The 23,222-nt window shown below is 35.1% G+C and overlaps 1 protein-coding gene across 1 annotated transcript in view; it reads right to left on the bottom strand.

Annotated features, from left to right (window-relative positions):
- Positions 1-22,128, bottom strand: part of LOC107038015 — a 38,762-nt gene extending 16,634 nt beyond the window's left edge. The window contains exon 1 of the mRNA XM_015256877.1: positions 21,643-22,128. The gene's annotated coding sequence lies outside the window, so the exon portion shown is untranslated. The remainder of the gene's footprint in view (positions 1-21,642) is intronic.
- Positions 22,129-23,222: the final 1,094 nt, after the last annotated feature.

Raw genomic sequence — 23,222 nt, forward strand, 5'->3', positions numbered from 1 at the left:
GGGGGGGGGGGGGGGGGGGGAATGGGAGGAATGAAAATTCAGTGGAGATTGAGCACGGGAGCTAGTTAATTCTAGGGCTATTTCGTCTTGTTGAAGAATTTTATGAGTTTGAGAGCTGAGTAATGACAACGGGTGGACGGGAAATTGAAAAAAAAAACACCCATTTTGCCCCGGTGGTTTTTAAGGTATTATAGATATTAATTTTGAGAGATGGAGAGTTTTTTCTGGTCTTTGAAATTTGTTGGGGTACAACAAGTCACGTTTTACAGAATTTTGAATGAAATTTTTCTGTTCCATTAAAAAAATTAATATTAAAATTTATTACTGACAATTTAAATGATGTGAATATACTTGAATTAGTTGAAAATTCAAGTAAAAGTAAGGAATTCTCGTCTTTCAGCCCAAATTCAAAATTTCCTTTACCCCTAAATAAAATTTAATGTCGCTCTCCTGAGAATTCCACTTGAACGGTCGATGAAATATCAATTTTTTTCTGAACCCAAAAGTATTCACCCCCGATTCATGACTAGACGCCGGGAAACTAGAAATAATCCGCCGACCTGGTATGACGGCGATCAGACCGAGGAGATATGCCACGAGCGAAAATATATTCTACCGCGGAGGGCACCCGACTCCACCCGAGGCCACCCGAGCCCCCGAATTTTCATTCATTCAACCTCGCATTACCGTCCATTTCCAGTTCATCCTCCGATGTTTACACGCCAACGCTTCCTCATCGGCAACAAGACTTGCGTAGAGTTCAGTTTTCTCGAATTCCCCTATTCAATCATTCTACATAACCCACACATGGTTAGAAATTTTTTGAAATTTCATGGCAAATCTGGGGGAAAAATGGTTATGAAATTTCAAGCTTTAAGTAGAATTCAAGGAAATTCATAAATTTTCCGTGGGAGTGAGATGGAAATTTCACAACTTGATTGAACTTTCAATGGAATATGAATATTGAAAAACAAAATGGCATAAAATTTCCATTTTTCTCTGAATTCTCCTGATTGAATTTTACTGAAAAATCTTAAGTATTTTATTGATTTAAAATTCATAATTTCATGGGAAAATTTGTGGGAACTGTCAATTTCAATTTAATTATTTCAGAAAAATTAATAAAAAATCAAGAAAATTCAGTGAAATCTCTCCTTGAATTCCCGATTCCTCAGAATTTTTCGGGATTTCCTTGGAAAATTCCTGGAATTCCAATAATTTTAAAGCAATTCCCTGAAAAAATTCAAGAGAATTTGGTATTAAAGTAAATTATTAAAAAATTCATCTAAATTGTGAAATTTGTGTCTTCCTGCTGCAAAAAAAATGGGGTTTCACGTGAATTTTCAGAAAAGCTTGAAATTCCAGGGAATTTTCCCCTTAAATTTAATTCAAGGTCTTTTTCCGAAAAATTCAGCCAAATTTTGTTCACAGTGTGGAGATGAAAACACTCATCAAACTTCTATTTCTAAAATTAAATAAAAATCATGCAAGTTTCCTTTTTCGCGTACAAAATGTTTCTATAACTCAATATGTTTCGGTCCATTGGGGGCTTTCTATCAACGTCAAAATACTCTAAACACGAAAAACGAAAAATGAAGAGGACAGGGAATAGGAGGCGCACGTTCACTCGTATACGTCGAGCACGTAGCGCGTAAATATTATTGGCTGTAAGTTTTTTCGATAGGCTCTCACGGCTCCTCACGGAGATTTTGCGCCCAACTGTCTGGAAAGTTTTGGTCGAGCGCCAAAAAATTCGCACAAAAGTAAAGAAAATTGCGTGGGAGAGTTTTTAAAATACTAAATCATCGACGAATTTTAGAGTTTTCAATGTCATTTCCCTTAGTCTGGAATATTTCATGCAGACTTAGATAATTACTCAACACTATTTATTTTCTTTTTATTGTTTTTTTTATCGTCTGGATATTTAATGGAAACAATTTAATCTTTTTCGGCTTATTCGTCAGTTTCTTCTCCTCGATTCGTTTCGTAAATAAACAAATTGTACAAAAGTACTGACAATGTAAAAGTTTAATAACAACTGTGGCGTATTTTCAATGTGTCCTTAAATAGGCGTTTGTTAATAAATGAGTTCTCGAACAAATAGAATTGTTCGTGAATGAAAAAGTGATGTCGCAGATGGCATTCGAGAATACACGGGAAAAACGATTCGTCTTTTATGATACAGCATAAAATTTCCCTCTCCGTTCATTGACACCAGTTACAACCTTCAATTTCCTCAAGTTTTCAAACAAAAAGAAGTAGTCATTCTCCGAATAACATTCGATATCCAAGGATTTTTGTAATTTCATCAAGTGGAATTTTCTATTATTTACCATTTTTTTAAATTCTACCCATACGAAAAAATTTATATTTTGAATGACATGTAAAAAAATATCTTAAATTGGCCCGATTTCTGTAAAAAAAATATATATACAATGTATGTTTATACAATGTTTATATGTATATATATTTCAATTGAAAATAATAATATTAATATTTTTTTTTTTCATTTTCATATAAATATCAATATATTTTTTTAAATATATAAAATATATGGTTTGTATATTTTTTAAATATATTTTTTGATGAGGTTAGATCTATTAAATATTCAATCAAATGTGGCTTCAAATCATTAGAATAAATTATCGACAATATAAAGAATTCTATAACATTAAAAACTGGCATGTTCTCAATTTCTATTGAATTTCATGATTTAATCTCAAAAGTCAATCCTAAAAAAAATCACATCTTCGGACTAATTTTTACTATTCTTGTCCCCACTTGTTCAATTAGTTAATATCACTCTTAAATTTTTTGAGTACTCAAGTATCATCAATTCAAATATTCAAATTTTTAACTATTTTATCGATCAATAATTGAGGTACGAAGATTGACGATTATTTGTGTAATCGCAAATCCCCTTTTAAGAAATTTGAATTATTCACTTATTGGTAAATTTACAGTTTCATATTAATAAATTTCAATTAATAATTATTCGAAAAAACCTGATTATTAATATTATACTATTTGAAAAATTATCTAAACATATTTTAAACCTTCATTAATGTAAGGGTGAAATTCCTGTAATATCACAGAAATTAAATATTGATGGCGATCCCCGATGTCCAATGTAATCAATGTTAAAAAATCGCACGAACGAATTGAATAATTCATCCGCAAAACCTCGAATAAAATACAAAAAAATAAGGCGGAAGCGCGAGATTTTCCATCGCTTCGATGAGTTAACCTCGGCCGATCCACCTCGCGGTGCGAACTAATTTCGTCGACGCCTGGGTGTTCCGCGGAGAACGTCCGATTCTCCGTACACACGGCCAACTGGTTTTTTAAAACGAGAAGAATTGACCCGATTGTTAACCTCATCCCAAATCACATCCTCCGCTCGCACCTTCATCGATAAAAATCCCACCAACTTGGGCATATCCCGTCACAGTAAAATCGAATGTCCGATTTTCACGCACCTTTTGCAGACATTTTTCAGAAACTAAAAAACGTCTGAATAAACTAAAAATTTGTTTGCATTTCAAACGTGAATTAAGATGTTTGAGGACCGGTTCGTCTGAAATTCAGACACGTTTTTATTTTGTTCAGGCGTTTTTTAGTGTCTGAAAAATGTCTACCAAAGGTGTGTAAAATTCAGATATTCGTTTTTGCTGTGGTGGGACTTCACACAATCCCCTTACGAGTACCACTAATTGCATGCCGTAAATAACCCCCGGGCTCGAATGGCGAACAGAAACGCGAAAAATTCGTGTTTAAAGGGTAACAGAATGCCGCTAATTTTCCAAATTTTTGAACAAATTTCCTGCTGAAAGTTATTTATATATTTACAAATTAAAGCACATTAATCTCCAAGAAGCGACGATGAAGATCAATGTGCTTTGGGTTAAAAAAAAATTGAAAACTTTGAGCAGGAAATTTGTTTGAGAATTTTAAGAAAACGGTTGCCTTCTGTTACCCCTTAAGGATGTTAGCCAGTGTCTAGTGGTAAACTGTCGGTAAATGTGTTTTTTCTCACGGTCAAGGAAAATTCTGAAATTTTTTCAGCTGACAGCAGAACATGTAAAACTAACTTTTCTACACGGAGAGAAATATTCCATAAAAATTACGTATTTTTTCCGTAAATCCGCAGTGAAATGTGGTTGTAGGAAATTCCCGGAACCGTCACGGAATTTGTCCCGAGCGTTCCATAATTTTTCACAGGCGATTCAGATAAAAATTGCGATACCGTCACTTAAGTTTTCCGAATCGATTTCGTAATCGGTGAGCAAACTGTGAGTTCCGTAATTTTTACTGAACATTTCTCTCCGTGTAACATTAAAAAAAAATTAATCGCAATAGTCTCGGCAGAAATGAATAAACTAATTTTTCTGTATACACTTATCTTATGAAATTTATGTTCAAATTGATAATCCACCTACTAGAAGACTCTGAAAATGAGAATAAAAATAGAACACGGAGAGAAATATTCAATAAAAATTACGTATCTTTTCCGTAAATCCGCAGTGAAATGTGGTTGTAGGAAATTTTACGGAACCGTCACGGAATTTTTCCAGAGCGTTCCATAATTTTTCACAGGCGATTCAGATAAAAATTACTATACCGTCATTTAAATTTTCTGAGTCGATTCCGTAATCGGTGAGCAAACTGTGAGTTTCGTAATTTTTACTGAACATTTCTCTCCGTGTAAAATTACAAAAAAAATTAATCGCAGTAGTCTCGGCAGAAATGAATAAACTAATTTTTCTGTATACACTTATCTTATAAAATTTATGTTCAAATTGATAATCCACCTACTAGAAGACTCTGAAAATGAGAATAACTATAGAACACGGAGAGAAATATTCAATAAAAATTACGTATCTTTTCCGTAAATCCGCAGTGAAATGTGGTTGTAGGAAATTTTCCGGAACCATCACGGAATTTGTCCCGAGCGTTCCATAATTTTTCACAGGCGATTCAGATAAAAATTACGATACCGTCACTTAAATTTTCTGAGTCGATTCCGTAATCGGTGAGCGAACTTAGAGTTCCGTAATTTTTACTGAACGTTTCTCTCCGTGAAAGTAATGTGTAAAATCATACTGAATCCGATGGCCAGAGAAATGGGTACCCAGGCAAAAAGAGGAAATATTTGAATGATTCTACCCCACATAAGCGCATGTTAGCGCATGCGTTTGGTGCATTTTGTCTATTTCATATCTAAATAATGAACATGGGTTGGTGGATTGAAATTTGCATCAAAGTGAAGGGAATGTCTTCGTCTCTCGACAAAAAAAATCAATTTTGTTAAGTACGTGCGATTTTCGATGAACATCCTCAATTCCGAAAGAAATCGCGAAATAAGTAACGTTTCTTTTTTCATTTTTTTCAGGCCGAGGATCTCGCGTTTATTCTCGTGATCCTGTGCCCCTCATTCTGTCACTTGACAAGCGCTCGTGTGTATGTGTGCGATCAGAGGTCCCCACGGAGTCGCACGGCTCCGTGAAACAGTGTCAGTGACCGACAGCCTAAGGCCACCAGACCGCCTTGCATGAAACACAAGCCGTCTTGAACTTTAAGCGCCGTTCACATAGTGAAAAAAAATAATTCAGTCTATATATCGTCTAAAGAGGGAGGAGTAGGAGTAGGCCGGGGGAGGCACCCCGGGTATTTTATGGGGTTTCCCCGTGACATTCTCACGGCGGCAATCAAAAGGTCTTTTGGACTGTGAGAATCAACTTGTCGTTTTGCTCGGAGATTTACGAGCATTTCGACAATTTTTTTCTCTCCGGTGAAGTGATTTTCAGCATGTCGTGGGGGAAATGAGGTTTTACGGACTTTGGGGAGATGCTGAGTGGTGCAGACTCCCTGAGGGTCGACATCACTCTTCGCGATTTTTTTTTCACTCAAAATGCAATCGAATTCGAATTTGTTTTAATTTTTAAATTGAAATTTTTTAACCGCAAGAGGATGAAAGCTCGAGAATTCACGGGGATTTTCACCCAAACTTTACTGATTTTCATTAATTTTCAGCGAATAATTTCAATGACATTCACAGTTCTCATTGATTTCTCCTTGCAATTCTCTATTTTCAATGACGAAATTGCTTGAAATTGAAATGCCATAAAAATTTCCTAAAAATTTTAACTTTGTTCTCCAGTTCAATAAAATGAAGAAAATAAATGAATATTCTGTGCTAAATTCCCTGGAATTTTGTACTAATTCAAAATTCAAGAACACACCAAAATTTTCAGGATTTCTATTAATTTTCATGGAATAGTTGAACTGAAGTTGGCAATTTCCATCAATTTTTTCGTCAAAGTGTTATAATTGTCAACTATAAAATTCCTCGAAAGTCCTTGAAACTACAAAATTCCTTGAAATTCATCAACCAAAAATTTCGAACTGTATCTGGATTGAGTGCAGATAGAATTATAAATTTCGAAATGCGTTTCTAAATCTACTTGAAACAAGTAAAATGAATACAGAACAGAAAAAATCCTCAATTCAAGAACGAGAATGTTCTCAATTTGAAAATCCGAATGCTCTCAATTCAACAATCAAGATTTCCTCATAATAACTGACTCCCTACTCTAGAAAAGATTATTTATTCAAATTAAAAAATCTGAAGAAAAAAAAACAATTATAAAATTTTCTCACGCACTTTAATAAAAATTTTCGATGATTGAAAATTTCTAAATCTCTAGTCCGAAACATTTCAATCGAGAGAGAATGTTCATTCTAAAATTTCACCTATCGCCTACAAATTAATGAATTTCTAAAACCAATAAAAAATGCTCAATTCGATGTTTTCAACGGCTTGATCCTGACAGTTAACATTTTTTCTTTTCAACATTTTTTTTGCTGATTTTTTAAATCGATCAACGCGATTAAAAAAGAAGAAATTGACCACTGAAGACTGACCCACTCTCTGGCCCACATTGCCCCCTCCCCGGTCCCGAACCCGTGAAAAATCTCGGCCGATGAGTTCCCATTTCAAATCAATTCATATTCAGATCACCACTTACAGTCACGAAAGTAAGAGTTGAAAGAGGAAAAAAAAGAATGTAATTTCTCTCTCATTGGACAGCAAAACCGAAAAATCATTATGAGAATTGTTTCCTGCGGGTGATAGATGCAAGTGCGTTTGCACGTGCAAGTTGACAGCCACGAGCAAACGTCGATCCCATTATGGCAACCCAGTTGAGAACAGGGTAGCCGTCCTAACGGATTGCCTCTCGCAGGTAGAGACGTAGTACGTGACTCATGGAGGACAATTCCACGAGTAATGTATTATGGGACCCTCGAAAATCTGGACAATTGCGACAATTGTGAATGATGGGAGGTACCACTGCAGTGGATTTACCTGGAAAAAGTGCGGTCAGCGGAGGGTGTGCGCTGGAGTGGGAGGATATAGTCAGGAAATACTTTTTAGGGGTCTTGGAGAGGTATTCAATAATAAAATGATCAGGCATCGGCAATAATCATTATTCTAGGAAAATTAAGGGAAGTTTGTTCTGAAATAATTGGGGTTTGTTATGATCGTATTGAAAATTTAGAATTAGTAGAATGATTTGATGATTTAAAATTGTGGATTGACTAAGGAATAAATAATGCTCAATTTTATAAAGTTATTTTTGTAGTAGGGGAGGTTGGGGTAAAACGGATACTTTTGACTTTTTTTTAAATGTTAATGAGGGATTGAAATGTTGATAAATTTTTTTTTAATTATTAATAATATTAAATAATTTGTTTTTTCAATACAAAGAACAATTCTTTCCCTTTGTGACAAGTCTAAACTGAGCTCAATTGATCAATTTGTTTCTGAGTTATGAATAATTTAAAAATAGTATATTTCGATACGAGTGCGTTATTTTCCCACACCCAGAGAAATGATTTATTTAAATCAAATAAAGATTATTTGAATCGAATAAATAAATTTGCTTAAATAGCAAGAAATACAGATTTTATTCAAATTGGAAATTTCTTTTTATTTGAGATTTTCTCTACATTAAATGAATAATGGTTTTTATTATTAACAAATCTTCATTAGATCCGAATAAATTCTTCATTAATAATAAATAAAGATTTTTCTTATTTATTTTTTCTAATTTTTTCTTCGAACTTAAGCAAAATCTATTTGATACTAATAATTCATTATGGCTGCGAAATTAAAACGGACTCAAAAAAAAATTGAAAGAGAGAAATGCAACAATTATTAGTGGAGAATGAGGCGAGGTGAAACGGCCTTTTTCTATATGGCACGCGAATATGGTAGAAACATAATTTCGAATTTCCTTTACAAAATATAGGAAAATGTGATTCTCTTCAAATGAGAAAACTCTTTATTTAAAACGAATAAATGGTTCGTTTGATTTTGATAAGTGATTTATGTGGAATAAGTCAATTGTTTCCTGGAATTTCGAAAAAAATCGACCCGTCTGACCCCAGTGGTTCCCAAAAACCAGTCAACAACTGAGGTAAAACAGGACGACCTGTTTTCCTTTTCAATTTGGACATAATTTCTCTGTGAACAACCTAATGAAGTTGTTCCCAGGATATTCATCCAGCGCATTGTCCAGTGCCCACTAAAAACCGCATGAAATCACAGGAAATGAATCACCCGAATTTATGGATAAAAAAAAACTTGTAAATGGTTATTAACCACTCGTATTAATTATTCCCGTGCCATTGATTTTCCTTATTTAGCTGGTGACTTCTATATCAGTCTGAAGGTTCTTGGGACTGAAATGTTTATGTCACCGATCGAAACCCCTTTCGTTTAATTCCGTAGTGTTGGAACGCAGTAACTTCGAGTCTCACGTTTTTATTAATCACTCGTTTACCGCAGGATCTGACAGAAAATATCTGAGGACCTTTTTTGTAGCTGAGGAAATTTCCCACGAAAAACGTTTTTTGACATTTTTCACTCCGACTGCTTGTTGTCCAAATAAATTAACAATAAACCAAAATTTCACATACGAATCAATCATTTTCTTTTTTCTCTCCGACATTTTTTTTTGTTTTCCAGAGATTTTTCTACGATTCATTTTTGGAAAAATATCACAACCCCCCACAGAAAAAAGTCATAACATTTTTCTCAATAACAAACGGAATGGAAATTGAAATTTAAAAAATTGTTCTCTACCCTTTTACATAGTTTTCGTAATTTCGCATTTATCGCAAAAACCGTTCATTCCAGTAAAAAATATTAGCAGAGCTTTTTTATAGCTGACCAAATTTCCTTCAAAAAATGTTCTACATAGTTTTCCCCTAGCCACTCCTCCTCGAGATATTCTCCAGCAAAAAGGAATTAAAAACTGAAATTGAGAAAATTTGAAGTTCAATGCCTTGCTGTTCCAACCAGACAAATTCATTCATTAAAAAAATTAAATCCTACTGAAAGTGTCCCAAAACCCCACACACGACCAATTCCTCCAAAAACATTTCTTGAAATTTTCCCCACAAAAAAACAATTTCACGATTAGAATTGAAAAAAAAGTTCTCTGCCCCTTTGCAATTAGTCTCCTTTACTTGGCATTTATCTCTGAAACGACTCATTTGGTTGAAAAACGTCAAAAAACCTTTTTGATAGCTGACAAAATTTCCCCCAAAAAATGTGCTACATAATTTCCCCCTAGAGCCATTCCTCCTCGAGATATTTTCCAGCAAAAAGAAATTGAAAAATGAAATTGCGAAAATTTGAATTTCAGTGCCTTCCTGTTCCAACCAGTCAAATTCATTCATTAAAAAAATTAATTCCTACTGAAAGTGACCCAAAACCCCAAACACGGTTACTTCCTCCAAAAACATCTCTTGAAATTTTCCCCACAAAAAAAACTTCACGATTAGAATTGAAAAAAAAGTTCTCTGCCCGTTTGCAACTAGTCTTCTTTACCTCGCATTTATCTCAGAAACAACTCATTCAATTGAAAAACATCAAAAAACCTTTTTTATAGCTGACAAAATTTCCCCCAAAAAAAGTTCTATATAATTTTCCCCTAAAGCCCCTCCTTTTCGACATATTTTCCACTAAAGAAAATAAAAAATAAAATGATCGAAATTTACATTCCAATGTCTTCCTATTCACCACTTCAAATTCCTTCATTAAAAAACCCCTCTACCGCGAGTGTCTCAGAATACCATAAACTGTTATTATAGCCCCACGGACGTCCTGGTATTGCCCAATTCGCGACCGCGCAGAGTCTTTCCTCACTTTGCAAAAACATTCGTTTCCCAAGTGTCTCAACGAGGCCATTTAATTCTCTAAACATTGACAAGTGTCTGACAAGTGCCCTCCGCAAACTCAAGTATCTCAACACTCCCTACTTGTCCGCCATCTATCACCCTCCTCGCTCGTCGGTGCTTTGATACCGCCACTCAAGACTGAAAAAAAAACAAACTCTCAACGATGACATGTGGTGTTACACAATGAAGAAGCCTTGGACGTGAAACTCTTGACGGTCACCGAGAAATCTTGCAAATGTACTCCTCAACATATCGAATAGGATTCTGTAACCTCGGGGAAATGATAATTGTGACATTGGACCGAGGAGAGATTCATCGAATTGAATGGAAAGTTCACCTTGGGGTTTTTACCAGCGTAATACAATTTCTCTGTTAATTACCCTGAGGTAATCATCCGCGGTGAATTTTTAAATAATATTATTACATGTTAATGGAGGCATTGTTCCAGTGAAAGGACGCCTCGTGTTTATGGGACTCGGTTCATTGAATAATCGGCGGTCATCAACTCACTGACCACTGGATTTAATATTTCTTCAATTGCAAAATTGTTGGGAATGGAAATTTCTCAGCGGAATTGGCGGAGAGAAAGGATTATTGTCGTAAACATTAAAATTTTATGACAATATTATTGATTTTTTAGTTCCTCATTATTTGTCATTTTGCGAAATAAATTTGTCTTGGAAATAAATGGAGTGGAACGCCTCATTTTTTTCTATTTTGACGTGGAAAAATTGGAAAATGATGCAGTAAAAGGCTTTGAATGAGGATAATTGTTTGTAAGTTGGAAATTATTATGGGCGAAGAAGCCATTCGTAAGATTTTACACGGTTGAATGGAAATTTCAATTTGGAATTTTTCTTTTCAAGGGGTTATTGTGATGAGCATCAACATGTTATTGTTTTTTGTTTTGTGCTAAATGTTGTTGCTATTGTTCAGAATGATTGATTTTTTGTTTCTCACAATTCATTCATTTTTCATTTTTCATTTTGTGAAATTACTTTGTCTTTAAAATAAATCGAGTGGAACGGATCTTTTTTTTTATTTTGACTTGGAAAAAATTATAAAATAATGCAGCAAAAAATCTTGAACGCAGAAAATTATTTTCAATTTCAAAATTGTTGGTTTTTCGTAACAAAACATTGGGAATGAAGATTTTTGAAATACAGAAGAGATGATTTTCAAAAACTCATGAAAATGTTGAATTTAGAAATTGTCTGTTCGCAAAATTGAACAATTTTGTACAAGTGAAAACCAATCTCATTAAAATTTACCAAAAACCATTATTATTGCGTAAAAAAAAATCATTCTTCACTTTCTCATAATTTTCCGTCAATTATCGTGAAATAAAAAGTGGAATTACACATGACAAAAATATTAAAAAAAGAAAAACATGAAAAAAATAAAAATCGTAAATAAAGAGAATTATTTTCAGTTTAAATATTTTTTGCTTAAAAAATTGAATAATTTTTCAACTCAGCTGATGACTTTTGTCCCACGACAATCCATATTCGTACAAACTAGTGAAATTTAATTGCGCCAGCCCCAGCAATCAAGGAAATCAAGAAAATACCGTAAGGCCCTAGAATTCACACGAAATACTGTTTTTTTTTCGGGGAAAAAAGAACCCGAAGGATTCCGCAACGTGCCACTGGTCAGTTTCACGCCCAAGTGACAATTCGGACGCGTTAATTCACGCGTTAATAAACCCACCACTCGAAGCGAGTGGGTTTAGTGATCTAGAGTGAGATGCCTGGGGGACCATGACCTACCCATTGTTACTGGTCCTTATTATTGCGGTGGATGAATGTTATACAATGTTATTACAGTGGCTAGATACGGCTCGAGGACATGGAGGTTTAGAATTTACCGTAAGCCATCAGTGTCACTTCCCGAGTCATCGTTCGGACACTTAACTTCTGTTCTTCCCGTTTCTTCTTCACGGTTTTCTTTGCTTTTATTTTATTTTCACGCATCGCGTGAGGAAAAAAAATCACAGAATGAGTCCTTCGCGTCTTTTATTCATTAATTCACTCTGGTTTTACTGAGCAATCAACGGATTTCTTAATTAAATTAGGCCTTTGAGAAAAAAATCATGCATTCAGTTTTTTTCTCCTTATCAATGAGTAATAGACATTATTTTTACTTTCAGAACCAAAATAAAAATCCTCCATTCGCATTTCTTATTCATCAGATTCTGAAATTGATTTTCATATGAAAAATTAAAAAAAAAATTAAAAAAAAATCACTTATTCTATTTTTTTTTTCTCCTGATAATGAGTAATGGACATCATTTTCACTTTCAGAACCAAAATATACTGTCAATCAATTATTTATGACGGGTTACTCTTCATTATCATTGATCGTTTATGATCAACAGTTCAAAATAAAAAATCAACATCTCCGAAAGGTTTGACTCCTAAAACCCCAATAGCTCAACAACCGCAGAGTGAAATTTCCCCGTTTTGTTTTCATTCTCAAGATATTTTTTTATTCTTCAAACCGAAGCCTGACGCATCAAAATCGCATCATTGAACCCCGAGATATCGAAGATCAAAGACTGACGTTCGACAATCCTTTTCGTTAAAAAGGATTTCCATCACAAAAAGTAGTAAATACCCTTCATATTCAGTTCAATTACTTCACGACTGGACTTTGCCCATACGTTATTTCGTCGTGGTAAATGTCAGGTGTACAATAAACCCGCATATCCCCGTGCCCCACACGTAGTTATTGCACTGCGTAAATTCCATTCTCCAGCGATTAGATGTTTCATTACCAATTTGACGATTTTATAAATGCGAATATCTTCAGATTCTCCAGAAATTTCTAACGCGATTCTTTCGCTCGTCATGCGCCACTGGGACATGCGCCGCCCGTGGGAACATTATTTATTATTCATATATTCATACTCCAGTTCGATTGGGGAAAATTGGTGAGGAAATGTGCGACACTTTCTAGATTTTAATTGACACTCTCTCCCAGTCCCTAATAGATAACTCGTACAACACGTGACCGTGTAAACTCCTCTCCGGTGTGTGTCCGAGGTGTCTAGTTTCGTCTCACGTTCGACATCCTCCGATCGACGAAAGTATACGGAGCCACAAGTGGGTCGAGTCTGTCACACCTTTTTCGATGGTTTTACGTGGGCTTTTTTACTCTTTTGAGGTGACCGCAGCACGGGAATTATGAGGAAAAAGGTTGGTGAGTGGTCTTTACCTCTCTCTCAACTCATCAATGGCTTCACTGGACCTTCACACTCGGTAATTCCTGTGTTCATTCATGGTTTTCTTCGTGAGAATTGATTGGAAATTAATCAATATTTTTTATTTGAAAATTTAAGGGAAGAGAATTGTTTTTAAATTATTATTATTATTATTATTATTATTATTATTATTATTATTATTATTGTTATTATTATTAGCAAACGGGCGCTTCGCGTTTAAAATTAATTTATACTATATTATTTTATTTTCTTAATTTAATCTTATTCATTTTTAATGTTATTATATATTTTTTTCCTTAATTCACAAATTGCAACATTGAATGAAGAGGAATTCCCCATAAGTCACGTGAGAATACAGATCTCGTCAAACAATTTTCGATAATCATACCTAAGATTTTTCATTTCTCTCTTTTTCTGTAGATTAATTAGTACCAATGACCTGAAAATGTTAATGAATATGAACATTTTATATCCCTTTGATCTCATTTCAATGGAAAGATTGATCATCATCAATCAGTATCAATAAAATGAAAAAATCTATTTTTCTCTCTTTTCGAAATTTTTATTTAAATTGTTTTTATCTTCTTAAAAAATAAAAATGGATTTTTCAATCTGGAAAATTTCAAAAGGTTTTTTTTAGTAGTGAAGAAAAATCAATGTATTTTCTTTCTATGATCGATTGAAAATGACTCAATATTTTGGATCAGCAAATTAAAACGAAGAGAATTGTTTAAAAATTATTATTTTTATTATTATTATTTGTTTCATGGAGCTGAAATTTGTTAAGTGGAGCACAGGAAAATGATAATCTCTATTCGAAATAGACGAGATTAATTAAATAGTACTAAACAAAATTATCAACTAAGAATCGAAAAACTCTTCGATAAATCGCCTTTGTATCGATAAATTGCCAATTCCCCCGTCCAACGTCACTTTTTCAGCGAAAATAAATAAATACGAGGGAAAATATCACCGCTGAAGCCTCAAATCCCAAAGCCAGGATGGATTCAATCAAAAACCTCTGGCTATCCAATAAAAATCCTCGATACACGCTCATGGGAAAAATATTTTGACAGTCGTACGAATGGAGAAACCAAATAAAAACAAGAACGCATGCTCGACGGGTATTGGAGTTTGATATGACGAATTCGATGAAAATTCTACCTCTCAGTGTGAGGCGAAGTTCAATACAAATTGTTCCATGTCAATATTCCCTCGGTACTGGGTCATTGAACCGTGATTTTTTCCCCGTTTATTACCTCACTCAATTACAATCAACTTGGGAAACTCATTTTGTCTCTCGGTCATTTAATTTCATTTCGATCCTACGGTTTCTTTGGAGTTTCGTTTTGTCGGTTGTCAGTTGGAATCAACTGGAACAAGAAGACGTTGAATTCAGGATTCCAAGTACCTCGAGATGTTCTAGAATTCATTGCTGTTGATTTCAAGTTAAAACATTTGTCATTAGGTATTCGGTTCTGAAGAAAAAAGTTGAGAAGTTAAACTTTTATAAAGTTTTATTTCATCAAATTCATATGTAAAAAAAAATATTTTAATATATAAAAACTTGATTCAAGCTTAGTTTTAAATATTAATGCTGTGAATACGAAAATCAAACACTAATCATTTATTTCTGCAAAAAAAAGTAATTCATTCTCTTTTGCCCCATTCGACCTCACATTCCCGAACCATTTTAAAATAAAAAAAAAAATTTAATAGAAAGAAATAATTTATTAACAATAAATTTTCCCCCATAAAAATCATTTGTTTGGAATCTTAAAATCGTAAATAAATAATGTTTCCGAAACTTCGTACAACTTCAATTATGTATTTATAAACAACGAATGTTTAAAAAAATAATAATTCCATGCAAAATGTAATTTGAATGCCGCTGAATATTCATGATTTAATTAACAAATTGACAAATTTGAATTGAACTTAAAGTTCAATTATTTCCCATTATTTATTTTCAAAAAAAAATCTCGAAAAATCCAAACTTTTTTACAAATCCATTTAATCAATTCTGCATTTTTAAAAAACAACCCCGTTAGTCAAGCCCAATTTCAAAGCTGCCTGCAATTAATAAAAAAACACCAAGTTTAATTACCTAATTAACTGTTGAAAAACTAAAATTAATAAGTCGCAAAATGTAATCAGATCGGAAAAAAGGAGTGAAAAACAAAACAAAAAATGAGCTCCTGCTCCGATCCCAATACTTCTTATTTCAATCGCCAACCCGTTCTGCCCCTCCCCCTCATCCCCCTGCAACTAGTTCTACCGGCGGTGGTCATGTGCATTCGTGGAATGAACGAGAATTGAAGTCTCGTTAACCTGAAATCCCCGTGACTTCGGAATAAGGCAGATTGAGGCTTCTTTCGCGACGTTTCGTGGTCGCTTTATGGGTTGTAGTTAAGCTCGGTTTGATGTCATCATCAGCCAGCATCCCCCACTCGGTTTTTGCCGATGTGAAACAGGAGGCAGTGGCGGGGGGGAGATAGAGGGACTAGTCAATTGCTCCGATGACCCGTTGATCGATGAAAGTTATCGCTCGCGAGAATAAACGAGACACGAGAGTCAATTGCTTCGGGGATTTATCGGTCAACATTTTTTTTCTCTCGACTGTTTGCATGTAAACTTGAACCTCTGTTCGTTATAAAGATAACCCGTTGTGCGCCGGCAGTTTTTGAAATGCAGATTTTAAATAACGTTGGGAAGGAGAAAAGTAATTAAAAATGTGTTGACAATTTTTAGGGGAAATTTCTAGTAGATTTTTTGAAAATTTTTATGAAGTGGCAGTTGAGTTGAAATTTCGAGGAATTTCATCATTGAAGATTCACGATTTGATGCATAATCAATAGACACTGCATATTTCAGCTCAATTATGTAATGATCATTGATAGGAATCAGGACAATTCAAGTTTTTGCCCGAGGAGTTTTTGAAAGACAGATAAAAAAACCTGTCGAGAATTAAAAAAAAATAATTTAAAATGTATTGACAATTCCTGGCTGAAATTTTCAATACATTTTTTGAAAATTTTTATCAAGCGACAGTTGCGTTGAAATTTCAAGAAATCTCATGATTGAAGATTCACGATTTGATGAAAAATCAATAGACACTGTATATTTCAATTCAATTATTCCCTGAAAATTGAAAGAAATCAAGACAATTCAAGTTTTCTGAACTCGTTCATGTGAACTTGCCCCCGTAGTTGTTGAAATACAGATAAAAAACTGCTGAGAATAAAGAAAATATTGAAAATGTGGTGTCAAGTATCAATTGCACTGAAATTTCGAGGAATTTAATAATTGAAGATACACAATTTGATGAAAAATCACTAAAAACATTAAATTTCAAGTAATTTATTCCACGAAAAATAATAAAAATCAGGAAAATTCGGTTCCATTGGAATTTCAAGAGATTTCATAACTGAAAATTCCCAATTCGATAACAAAATTGCTAGAAATAGCAAATGTCAGTTGAATTATTCCCTGAAAAATGATAAAAATCCAGAAAATTCCAGTGAATATAATTCAGCCTAATTTGTCACTATTCATGTTTTAAAATCCCCCAAATCCCCAGTGAAATTTCATAACTTCTTTCCCGTAAATCGAACTCAATGCTACTGTCCCTAAAACTCAAATTATCTCTACCACTCACACCTTCCCAAAACGATTTTTTCAATTACTCAAATCTTTCTAATCTCTTTCCCCAAAGACAATGTAGTTGAGGCTCGTGTCCCCCGTGTCAGCAATCACGTTTAACCTCCGGAAATAACGGAGTCCACTCATCTATCTAATCACCCGGAAAACTCATCAAACCTGCATACGAAGAATTCCAAACCCCAAAACTAATTACCTAATGAACTAACTAACTTTTCCATCACCGTATACCTTTCGGTTTCTTATGGATTTTCACTTTCGAAAAATTCGAACGCTTCCAGAGGTGTTCCCTCGCGGCCACCCATCCTCCTAGTGACCATGTTCAGCGCTGCTTAGCCTCCCAAAGCTGAGCCGGCCCGCCACCGCCGAGCGCTGACCCCGCGGGGCACTAATTACCTAGTGATTAAAAATCCAACAAATATTCCAGACCTCATTAAGTCCCCCTGAAGAATCTGGAGAAACTATTTCCCAGGCTATCATTCATGAGACATTTTATGAGACATCACGAGACAAACAATTATTTTTTCCAAATATCCATTTATTTGAGAGAAGTATTTATTTTGTCAATACCATATTTCTTCTGTCGAGTGATTCCCAAACAATCCTCGTTAGCCTTCAATTATGACAATCATATTGCTCTAGAAGATGATCATGTTAGTTATGACCTTGCGTGAACTCCCTCAATAATTATCAGCATTAAAAAATTAATCAAAATTCTTCCCTGCAGAAAATAACAAATTTCGGAAAAATGAATAATTATTGGAGTTCATCCAAGGTTATGAAAAGCATAGTCATCCTCCAGAGCAACATGATTATCATAATTGAAAATTAATTAAGTACTCCTGGGAATGACTGGATTGTAGAAATTCGATTTTGAAAAAATAAATACTTCTCCCAAGTAAATAAATATTTGGCAAAAACATATTTTTTTCTCAGTACAGAACAGAGGATGTATGATCAATTAATCTGATTCTACCAGAGGATTTATTTAGAATGAATAAATAACATCCCATTTACATAAATAAAACAATTTCATTAAAATTGTTGAAATGAATAGAAAAATTCAGAAGAAAATGTGTTATTCTCTGAGTGTAATCACCCCTCAGTAATTCAACCCCCAAAGGCCAAGGAAAATCCCCTGGAATTTAATTAGCCGCCCCGCAGAGGCAAATTAATCCGCATTGCATTAGTATTTTCAATCGAAATCAGCGACTCGCGCGTTTCCCGTTCAATAATTAACCCAACTTGGTTCATTTCCACGTACAAGTGAGGGAGGAATTAAAGAAAGAGACCGAACAAGTGGTGAATAGTTAACACTCCCCCCCCCTCCCCCGGCCCCCGGGGGTTCTAGAGAATTGCCTGCCCCCCATGAATTAATTACAAAGTCGTGCGTGTGGACGCTTCCACGCTCATCCTCTTCTCTATCCCGCGGATAATCCAGTTAAACCAATCACTCTGGATCGGTTAATTATAGATGGACAACAATCCTTCTCACTCTGCTCGTCTCAGGCAAGCCGCAAGTTGGTTTATTAGATCACGGAGGAGAGAAAACTTGACACAATGTTCAAGGGATAATCGATAATTGTGGAAATATGGGTTTATCAGGGGCAAGTGCACGCTTGGATTTTCAGGAGAGCGATATTGAATTCCATTTGGAGAGGAAAACATGTTGAAATTTCTGATTTCATAATTGCTATTAATTTTCGGGGAATAATTGAACTGGAATTTAGAGGAAATTGTGAAATTTACTATTTGCATTGATTTTTGTGATGAAATAGTGAATTTTCAATCAAAGCATAAGTGTTCAACTCTAAATTATGCTGCATTTTCAATTAGTTGAATTATATATTTACTTGAAATTTACTTATTTCTATTAATTTTTATAGAATAATTGACCTGCAATTTACCTGAAATTGTGAAATTTACAAGTTGTATTAATTATTGAGATCAAATAGTGAATTTTCAATTATGAAATTCCTTGAAATTTTCTTAAATCAAACGGAAGTTTGATATTTGTTAGCAAAATGAAGAGAAGAATTTTTCAACTTACATGAATTCTCAATAAAAACATAAATATTTAGCACCCAATTATGCTGCATTTTCACTTAATTGAAAATTGAAACATATATTTACCTGAATTTTCCTGATTTCTATTAATTTTCATGGAATAATTGACCCCGAATTGACATAAAATTGTAAAATTGACAATTTGTACTGATTTTTTTACATGAAAAAGTCAATTTGTAATTACAAAATTCCTTGAAATTCCAATGGAACTGTAATTGAACTGATAAATAGTTCCAAAAAATGTACTGCAAATTTCAGTCAAAAATTTTCAACATTGGGTGAAGTTATAATTATTTTTATTATTCAAGTACTCAGTGAATTCTCTAAAATCTATTCTTGAACAATTTTTTTTAGTCTCTCCAAGGTTCACAGAACGCTGCAACGGAGTACCCTCGCATCTGATGAATTGTTGAGAAGCTATCGGTCTTCTGTTCTCTGTCTTCAGAAATCAATTACTGGTAGTTACTTTATCTGATTAGAGAAATCGATGATTAAATGTGCATTTTCTTAATGGATGTGTTTGCTCATTCAATTGAGCAATCCATCTGATGAAATTTTTGCAGTAAGGGATATTATTGTTGAAATATTCAACAAGCACTGTATGATCGATTTTGTTAGAATTTAAGAACTTCCGCATTTATTGAAATACGGAATCGGTCTTGATTTTGTTATTGGGAATTCATCCATGGGAATTTAAGGACTTCCGCATTTATGGAAATACAGAATCGATTTTGATTTTATTGAATTTGTATTGTTCTACTGAAATTTCAAAGGTTTTCCTCATTGAAAATTTCCAATTTGATGAAAAAAATCAATGAAAACAATAAATTTCAGTTCAATTGTTCAGTAAAAATTGATACAAATCAGGAAAACTCAGGATAAATAGGGTCTGAATATTCATGTTTTGAATTAAAATTCAAGTCAATTGAGAAATTCTCATCTTCCTATTGTTTAAAATTTTTAATTTCCACTCAATTTACCGAGAATTCGAAGGAATTTCGTCATTGAAAATTCAGTTCTATGGAAAAATCAATGGAAACAGTAAATTTCAATGGAATTTCTAATTGAAAAAAAATGATAACAATTAGAAAAATTCATAAATTCATGTGAATATATTCTTCAATTTTCAACTAGTGAAAAATTTTGTTCAATTTGTAACGGAATATTCGCATTTTAAGGAGTTTCGTAATTAAAAATTCACGATATCATTAACAAAAACAACAGAAATTATAAATTTCAGTTGAATTCACAATTGAAAAAACTTGATAAACATCTGAAAAATTCACGTGAATATATTCTTCAATTTTTAACTACTCAAAACCTTAATTCAATTTGTGACTGAACATTCATGTTTTAATTAGATTTCAAGTAAATTATTGAGCTTTCAAAAAATTTCAAGGAATTTCCTAATTAAAAATTCACGATCTCCTCAACACAAACAACGGAAATTGTCAATTTCAGTTCAATTTACAATTTTCAAAAAATCAATAAAAATTAGAAAAATTCACTTCAATTTATTCTACAATTTTCAACTAAATTCTGAACTCTCCTCTTTTTTCCGTCCAAAAATTCAAAATTTCCCGATTACTTTCCCCCCTAAATCGACCCCCTAGTCTCCGAAAAATGACTGCAAAATACTCGACGTTTTAATCATCTCTCCCTAAATTGAGGCGAACCATCTTTTTACGGAATTTAATTCTTCCCTTTCAGGTTGACATTTCCCTGCGTATATCGTTCGTCTCTGCCCGAGCCTGCTAAAATAATTTATCGAAACATCGCTCCTTTGGCAATTCAACAAACCTTATTATTTCTCCCACCACCCCGATTCCTTCACCATCGCAAAATAGTCTCCGATTCAGCCCAATCAGGGGCCCCCGCCCTCGCCCCTCTCATTCACACCACCCGCTGAACCCCCTACCCTCCCCCACAGCCCGCCTTGCCGCCCCACAATTCCCAGAAGGAAGAGCTGCAAAATTGAAGCCACAGTCACTTGGCTTAGTTTGTTCTAACGGTAAATTAAAACCCCCTCGACGGAAACTCGTCCCCGTCTCTTTGGTTTCGCGGGCGCCTTTTCTCCGCGAGAGTGCCTCCGACCCACCAAAGGGTACATCGACGAAAGCCTCCCGCAACAATTCCCGCCGGGCTTCCCCTCACCGCCTCATTACACCTCCGATGACCGGTCCCCACTCAACTTTCGTCTCAATAATCCGAAACAGCACTCGTCATTATTTACCAACTGTAACCAATTCAATTCCCCACCGAATTTCGTAATTTCATATCATGTGTTTACATCCCACGTCGTCCAAAACAACAGGTGTATTATGATAAATAAACCCAAGAATAATGAAATATTTTCCAATCAAAAGCCACTACCCGCTCCCATTGACAATTCAATCCCAAAAAACGAAATTTCATTCAAAACCGTAAAAACCCAATTTACTCACAATTAAAAAAATCGTTGTTGTATTCTCCAACTGGCTCAGCTGTAGCTGTCACAATTCCGGGTGAAAACTTGATCACAAAACTCTCGAGATCTGTCACGTTGCAAAACCCCCACCACCCCCACTATCATCACCACAACACTGATAAGTTCAACAACAATTTCACAACAGAACTGAACATTTCACCGATGACATTGCAATTAATTTGCCCCCCGAAAAGATAATAATCCCTCAACTGTCACTGACCAAGTCCACCTGTCCCTCCGCTCCGGACTTTTCACTTTCAGCTCCGGCCGACAGGGAAAAAAGGCTCAAAAATTGACGAGAAAATGTCAAACAGTATCCTTCGCTTACGTTTGATATCCGTGAATTTCGAGCTTTTTTCTCGGTTCCAGAGTCGATGGTAGTAAATTAATAATTGAAGGTTCAAATTGCGGTATAAAAATCGTCTCGCGTCTGCGCACGATTCTCTTTCCGTACGAAGCGGGTGTCGAGTGGCGACTGGCGTTTTCTTCGGTCCGAGAGCCGAGCACCGAGAGGTTCAGTTGGTGTTGCCACTCTCTCCCCACCCCCTCTCCCTCGCCGACAAACAGAGTTGGTTACCTCTGTCTGTTTGTCTCTGTCACTCTCGGTGGTTCTCGCTCGAGCCGTCCCCCACTCTCCGGGTGATTCTGACGCGCCCCCTCACCCCCGTGGGTTCGACTCCAGTGAGAAAGGTTCGCGCTATTCCGGCACTGGGTTCATCCCCCTGCGTGTGCCGCACGCGTGTTACTTGTGTTTATGTTTGATGGCTAATTTGCAGATTTGTAATTAACGGACATTGGTTTTATCTCAACTGGTCACGTCTCGATGAGTTATGGGGCAATATTGCTGGTGTTTATTTGATGGGGGGCTTTGAGGGAAGGGAACGTGTAATGAAATGGGTGTTTTATTGAGCTGGGGGTAAGGAGAGATTTTATGCCGGGGAAAAGTCCATTTTTCACTACGATGTGGGTAATAGTATATTATGTCATCAGGCGATAAAAGTATTATCTGGCGAATGTGGGTTTATAATCCGAGCCGAAGGCGAGACCCCAATGTTCTATACATACTCCTAGATCCCATTGTCGTCGTAGACAATGTTGTCACAACTCTGCTTTTCAATTGAAAACAGACATCATCTTTAGAGACATTTGCCATGCTTAGAGGCCCTATAGCACGCCATTTCTCGACCCGCTCTTTCATTTGAGCCCAAAAAAACATTCATATCTTGTCTGACATCTCTGCTACAAACTCGGGTCTTCAGCTCGGGCCTTCAATTGAAAGCCCGAGTTGTAGACCCGAGTTTGTAGCAGCGATGTCAGACAAGGCATGAATGTTTTTTTGGGCTCAAATGAAAGAGCGGANACCCGCTCTTTCATTTGAGCCTAAAAAACATTCATATCTTGTCTGACATCTCTGCTACAAACTCGGGTCTTCAACTCGGGCCTTCAATTGAAAGCCTGAGTTGTAGACCCGAGTTTGTAGCAGCGAAAAAAAAACTCTAAGAGAATTAGAATTTAGAGAGAAAAAACTTCCGCTTCACCCAGCCGGAAATCGAACCC

The sequence above is a fragment of the Diachasma alloeum genome, unplaced genomic scaffold (genome assembly GCF_001412515.2).
Source record: "Diachasma alloeum isolate Michigan unplaced genomic scaffold, Dall2.0 Dall_scaffold_00276, whole genome shotgun sequence".
Classification (NCBI taxonomy): domain Eukaryota; kingdom Metazoa; phylum Arthropoda; class Insecta; order Hymenoptera; family Braconidae; genus Diachasma; species Diachasma alloeum.